At 38.8% G+C, this 7,181-nt stretch overlaps 1 pseudogene; it reads left to right on the top strand.

Moving 5' to 3' along the window:
- The first annotated feature begins 1,999 nt into the window (after positions 1 to 1,999).
- On the top strand, positions 2,000 to 3,652 carry LOC114027971 (annotated as a pseudogene).
- Positions 3,653 to 7,181: the final 3,529 nt, after the last annotated feature.

Raw genomic sequence — 7,181 nt, 5'->3', positions numbered from 1 at the left:
GGAAGTCCGATAAGTTCTGATCTTCACATCATTCTTCTTGACTTTTCTCCTGCACCAGTGCCCTTTGATTGATGACACATCTCCATAACTTGCCTGAACCAGGCCCAACTCTCTATAAGTTACTCTTTATTCTTCTTCATGACAGGCCTAATCTCAGCTCCTAACCTAGGGCCCTCCTTCATCTTGATCAATGGGTATTCTCCTTGAACACCTCTCCTGGGATCTCTCATGTTGCTTCTATCCTATATTCATGGTAAACCTGCTTGGTGATAGCCCTACTATGACAAGTCACTTTGCTCATAAAAGATGCCCTGCATCCTTCAATAACCATTATATCTCGCTCTTATCCTGGAGTTCTACCATTTTGACTAGTGAATTTTCTATAAGCCCCTCTTACCTCTTCTTTCATCCTTTCCACTTTGAGCTCTTTCATCAATAGTCAACTCAATGTTACTATTCTTGAAAAGTGTGTGACGGTCTATTCCTCCCTGACTCTGCATAACATCCCTGTGACTTCCTAATCCAAAATAATGTACCCTGGTCACCATTCCCCTATATGTATGGTGTTTTTTCTATTAAAATGTAGTGTCTTGAGGGCAGAGACTTTCTCACTTTTTGTATTTGTATTCCTAGCACATAGTAAAGTGCTTGGCATAAATATAGGGCTTAATAAATACTTTTCCATCTATCCATCTATTTGTATATTCATTCATTCATTCTTTCATGCGTCTATAAAATTATGATAATAAGACCTGTCCTGACTACTTCATAATTATTTTAAGACTCAATTGGAGTAATACATGTGAAAATACTTTGAAATCTAAGGCATATTTGGCCACAATTATGATAACTGTTACAGAATTAAGAAAAATATCTTAATATTTTGCTTCTCTTTTCATTTACCACATTTTCAAATGCTGATAGGATTGAGGGCTAGAAAAGGAACCTAAATAGTACTCAGTATTTAGAATATCCAACTATTGACTATTCAAAGCTGAACTTAGAAGGACCATATAAAATTTACTAATCTCTGTAATTTTTAGGTCATCATTCAATATATCCACATAGACATTTCAGGTGCCCATTTTGTTTGAATCTTGTTAATTTTATCTATGTTGCTTTATAGAGTTGAAATTTAATAGGGATAAATATAAGATCTTATACATAGGTTAAAAAAAAAAACATTTCAAATTACAAGATATAGGCAAGTAATTACGTAGCAGTTTGTCCAAAAAAAGGATCTAAAGTTTTTAGTGCCGTATGAGTCAACAGTGTGCTTATAACAGCCAAAAATCATGACTAGCAATAGCAATGACCACAAAGATTATAATTGACTGTATTAAAAGACATAGAGCTCCTAGAAAGGCAGAAGTGATAGTCCTACAATAATCTGTATTGGTCTAATAACATCTAGAGTATTGCATGCATTCTAGGTGCCAAAGTTTAAGAAGAACACTGACAAGCTGGACAATATCCAGAGGACAACCAAGATAGTGATAGGTCTTAAGGCCATGCCACAGAAGGACCAGACAAATTATGCAGGAATAGTTAAGCTAGAGGAGAAAAGATCCAAGGGCAGCACATGACAGTTATTTGGCCACCATTGGGAAAAAAAGAATAAGACTTGCTCTTCTTTTGTGTAGAAGTTAGAACCTGGAGCAATGGGTGTATGATGCAAATGTAAGAACAAAGTCAAGAAAAGCAACATCAAAACAAAACAAAAAATGGCACCTTAATAATCAGTCACATTCACAAGTAGAATTGACTTCCTGGGGAAGCAACAGATTCTCTTTCTTGAGAGCCTTATAGTAGAAGACGGATGACCATTTGCAGCTAGGATACATTTTTGGGCATGGGTTGGACTAACTAGCCACTGGAACCCCTTCCAACTCTAAAATCTTGTTGTATTACCACCATTAAAGGAGGGAGGAGGCCATTTGTGAAGTATCTAGTGTTTTAGGTTCATGCCATGTCTTTCAGGGCTATCACTGTCCCTGTCATGGCCACGCTCAGCCAGGACCTGGATTTCCAGAAACTAGTCCAGTGGCACCACAAGCATGGGTCTGAGCTTACTCTGGTACCTTTTTGAGGCCTACCAGAACTGCTTCAACTGCTTCAGCCTGAATCTTGACACCAAAAATGGACATATCCTTGTGGATTATTCCAAGAACTTTATCACTGAAGATGTTATGAAGATGCTTATTGAATTGGCTAAGTCTTGAGGGGTGGAAGATGCTTGGGAACAAATGTTCCAGAAAAAGAAAATCAATTTCACCAAGGACTGGGCCGTGCTCCATGTGCCACTTCGGAATCATTCCAGCACACCCATGCCAGTGGTTGGCAAGTATGTGGTGCCAGAGGTGAACAAAGTGCTGGAGAAAACGAAGGCATTCTGCTAGCTTGTCTTTGGTGGACACTGGAAAGGCTACAGCGGGAAGACAATTACAGATGTGATCAACATTGGCATTGAAGGTTCTGACTTGGGTCCTCTGATGGTGACAAAAACCCTGAAGCCCTACTCCAAAGAAGTTCCTTGTGTCTGGTTTGTCTCCAATATTGATAGTACCCATATAGTCAAGACCCTTGCTGAACTCAACCTGGAAACTTCTCTCTTCATCATTACCTCAAAGACATTCACCACCCAGCAGACCATCACCAATGCAGAGACAGCCAGGGAGTGGTTCCTTCAGGCAGCAAAGGATCCTTCAGTTGTGGCAAAGCTCTTTGTGGCCTTCTCTACTAATACACAGATAGGTCAAGAGTTTGGAATCAACACCCAAAATATATTTAAATTCTGTGACTGGGTTGGTGGATGTTACTCATTGTGGTCAGCTGTTGGCCTCTCCTGCATGTTGGTTTTGATAACTTTGAGCAGCTGTTTTTGGGGGCTCACTGGAGGGACAATCATTTCTTCACCACCCCACTGGAGAGGAATGTCCCTGCTGCTTGCCATACTAGGCATCCAGTATATTGATTGTTTTGCATGTGAGACTCAGACCCTGCTGCCCTTTGACCAATATATGCACGGCTTTGTTGCCTACTTCCAGCAGGGTGACATGGAGTCAAATGGGAATTACGTCACCAAGTCAGGAGCCCGGGTTGACTACGGTACAGGTCCCATTGTGTGGGGAGAGCTGGGGACCAATGGACAATACACTTTCTACAACTTTATTCACCAGGGTACCAGGATGATTCCTTGTGACCTTCTTATCCCTGTTCAGACACAGAATCCAATCTGGAATGGTCTTCATTACAAGATTCTTCTAGCCAACTTCCTAGCTTAGACTATGGCCCTGATGAAAGGAAAGAAAGCAAAGGAGGTACACAAGGAGCTGGAGGCTGTGGGCAAGAGTGGTAATGCCCTGAAGAAACTGCTGCCTCATAAGGTCTTGCAGGGAAATTGTCCTACTAATTTCATTGTCTTCAAAAAGCTGACTCCTTTCATTCTTGGGACCATGATTGCCATATATGAGCACAAGATCTTTGTTCAGGGTGTTGTCTGGGATGTCAACAGCTGTGATCAGTGGGGAGTAGAACTGGGAAAACAATTGGCCAAGAAAATGAGCCTGAGTTGGATTCTGATAAACTAATGACCTCTCATGATGCCTCCATCAAGGGGCTGATCAGCTTTATCAAGCAGTACTGGGCCTAAGTCATGAAACAGATGCCTGCTCCCCCTGTGACCTACTCTATTATATTGTAATCTGATCTGTGTTGTAGTGACCACTTGGTTCCTTCCTGCCCTGTCACAAAGAGATCTATTTGTCATCCCTTAAGGCAGGCTCCTTTCTCCTTGTCAGGAAAACAAGTCCCACCTCATGAGGCCAGTTCAGTCTGGTGGGTTTTTAACTTTTTGGTCCTCAATGTCACATGCAAGCTCACACTATCCTTCCTTTGTACTGATATGTGTTCGGTCTTTCCACAATTTTCAGGGATGATCTGAAAAAAAATAAAGATGGCTGGCAAGAAAAAAAGAGGGGGGAAGAGAAGGAAATCCCTCCATGGAAGAACGTTTCTTCAGTTTTGGTATGTGAAACCCAATCACAGAGAATAAAACAGGTAAACTATATTTATCATTGTCAAATAAATATGATGTTCTCTGAAATACCTTAGTATTGATTTCAAATTTTCATCAGTTGTCACTTATAGGTACTTTTGATTCTTAATTCTATTTTTAACTTTATGTAAAATTACTTTTATATCTAGGTGTCCAATATGAATTTTTTAAAGTACTTTATGCTATGGTGCTTAGGAAGTCACATGTCCAGGGGCAAATAGCATCAGACACCAAAAAATAGGAGATGAGAAAAAATAGCAATATTTACATGGATATTTGGTTTGGGGCATGTGTTGATGGTTCAAAGAATTATAATTTTCCTAGTGAGGATGATCACTCCAATGACAAAGTTCAGAACTCTTTCATGTGTTGGTGATTCCTTGCAGTGAGTTGCATCTCCCTCCCCATCTCCCCCCAAACAAACAAACAATTAAACAGTTAACTATTGCTGAAATTTCTGATAATAATACTTATTATCAACTAGACTCAGTTAGACTAGTCCTTAGATAATAGGCATAGACTTCCTAGACTTCTATCTATCATAGAATTTGCCCTATATCTGTATAACCTTTGAACTCACAAGGCATAATGATTATGGGGAGATATGAGCTTATATGGCCCATCTGTACAACAATTATAAGTAGTTCTAAAGCATATCAACACATTCTAGGTTTCACTTATTCAGATCAAAGCTTAGTTATCATTGGATAACTCACATGAAAGTTAGAGAAGGAATTTTTCTGGGGAAAAAAAAAAGTTTTCCATGTATTTGTCAGGTCTGCACAGAAAACCAAAGTGACTATTCCCCAAAAGATTCAACTCTGTGACAAAATTGAATATGCAGTGTTTTATTCTTTTGGGCCAGCTTTTCCTTGAATAAACTTAGACAGAGAGAAAATCCAGAGCTGAAAATTTATTGCCCTTGTTTCCATCAAAAATGCTTCTGAGCACCCAAGTATGTATGTTTCCTCAAAGCTTTAAGGGGGATAAAGAAGCTTAATTAATGGCACGAGTAGTGTGAAAATATTGCTGTGAGATGGGAGGCACATGGCAATTTCAACCGTGTAACCTAAAGATTGGCATCATTTGCCCATTTTCTTTGCCAGAAATTCTCTCCCTAGGATACTGGGGGTATTGCCAGCTGGACAAAATAGACCAAAGCATCTCTCTGCTTTTCACAGAAGTGGCAAACCCTGAATGGCTCTTCTACCTCTCTATATATCTACAACAATGATCAGTTCAGTTCTCAGAAATCAATACATCAAAATGATGAGAACAGCTAAAAGCAACTTATAGAACCAAAGCATGTAGGACTTTTCTTGGCAGCTAAATCAATATGGAAAAGAGTCCTTTACTGTGTTTTGCTTGTAGGAATCAACAAGAAAATAGAACTTTCACCCCACATCATGTCTTTTAACTTTGATCCCTATAATAGTCAGAATTTCTTGGTAGCAGGAAGGCTAACTATCCAGTGATCAATATTAATTCAGAGCCTTCAAAACTTTTTTTTTTAATCAATTACATTTTATCTGCAATCTCATAGATAAAGCTGAATGGGACTCCTAAAGTGTTAGAAAATGGACCAAAGACTGATAGAACTGGAGGGTGCTTAAGAACAGAGAATGCCATAAAGGTAGGAACTTTAGGAAAGGCATTAACACCCAGAAAATCAAATGCTAAAGCTCAAAGTTATCTTCCTTAGTGACCAACCAGCCCTCTCGTTTTAAAGTGAAACCTAGAGAGGTAAGGCATTTCTCAAATCTTATCTTTGCTTTGAAGATGGAAGAATAGGGGGAGCTAGGTGGCATAGTAGATAGAGCACCGGCCCTGGATTCAGCAGGACCTAAGTTTAAATCTAGCCTTGGACACATAACACTTACTAGCTATGTGACTCTGGGCAAGTCACTTAACCCCATTGCCTAGTCAAAAAAAAAATAATAAAAAACATTTATTAAGAAAAAGACGATGGAAGAATTGAGAGTTATCCTTCTCCCATTGAAGTCAAATTAATAACCACCATGTATGTAATGCTTTAAGAGTTATAAAATATTGCACATACAGTATTTTTTTAATCTCACAGCAGCAACTTCAGTGGTAAATCTAACACCATTTTTCAAATGAAGAAACTAAGTCAAAAAGATGCGACATACATATGATTATACAGCTAGAAAGTAACAGAAGCAGGATGTACACCCATGTCTTCACTGCTTCCAAGTTCAATGCTCTTTCTGTTACATCAAAATGTCATTGATAAGGATATAAAACATTAGGTATTTAAAAAGAAAGGTTAAAGAAGATAAAGGATACCCCTAAAAAATCAAGACAAAAGAAATGGAATGAGAATTCTCCAGAGGGTTTTCAATCTCTCGAAGCTTTAGCCTAAAATAACTGGAAATTATAGATATAATATTGGAAAAATTCAGTTGAACAGAAAGAGAGTTTTATGAAACTTTATAAAAAGTTTTAATGACTATACATCATACATCTTTATATAGCATACCAAATTGTAACCATGATATGGTGGGGATATTATTGGACTTGAAGTCTGATAAAAATTCAGCTCTTAACTCTACCACTTGCTATCTATATGACTTTAGACAAGTTGCTTAACATTTCTAAGCTTTAATTTCTTTACACGTAATCATACTTGTACTCATACTTGCTCTGCCTACTGACTACAGTGCACATAAGGGTCAAATCAGAGAATAATGTATAGCATATGGTGAGCTTTGAAGTCTTAAAGCATTATGAGGAAGCAAGTGTCTCAAAGGCCCATAGGTGGTGCAATGGATATTAACCCTAGGCCTAGAGTAGGGAAGACCTGACTTCAAATGAGCCCTAGACACTTACTATGTGACCTTGAGCAAGGCACTTGTCCTCTGTTTGCCTTTGTTTCCTTAACTGTAAAATGGGGAAAATAATAGCTTCCACCTATCAGGGTTGTTGTGAGAATCACATGAGATAGTGTTTGTAAAACGTGGTTGTTTGTGGTTCAGTCATCTGCTTGTATCTGACTGTTTGTGACCCCATGTATCATAGCACACCAGGCCCTCCTGAGCCCCAGTACCTCCTGAAATCAGTCCAAGCTCATCTTCATTGCTTCCATGATGCTATCTATTCATTT

The sequence above is a fragment of the Vombatus ursinus genome, unplaced genomic scaffold (genome assembly GCF_900497805.2).
Source record: "Vombatus ursinus unplaced genomic scaffold, bare-nosed wombat genome assembly UNPS02014864.1, whole genome shotgun sequence".
NCBI lineage: Eukaryota > Metazoa > Chordata > Mammalia > Diprotodontia > Vombatidae > Vombatus > Vombatus ursinus.
Note: the sequence above shows the minus strand (reverse complement) of the source record. Positions and strands in the feature narration are given on the sequence as shown.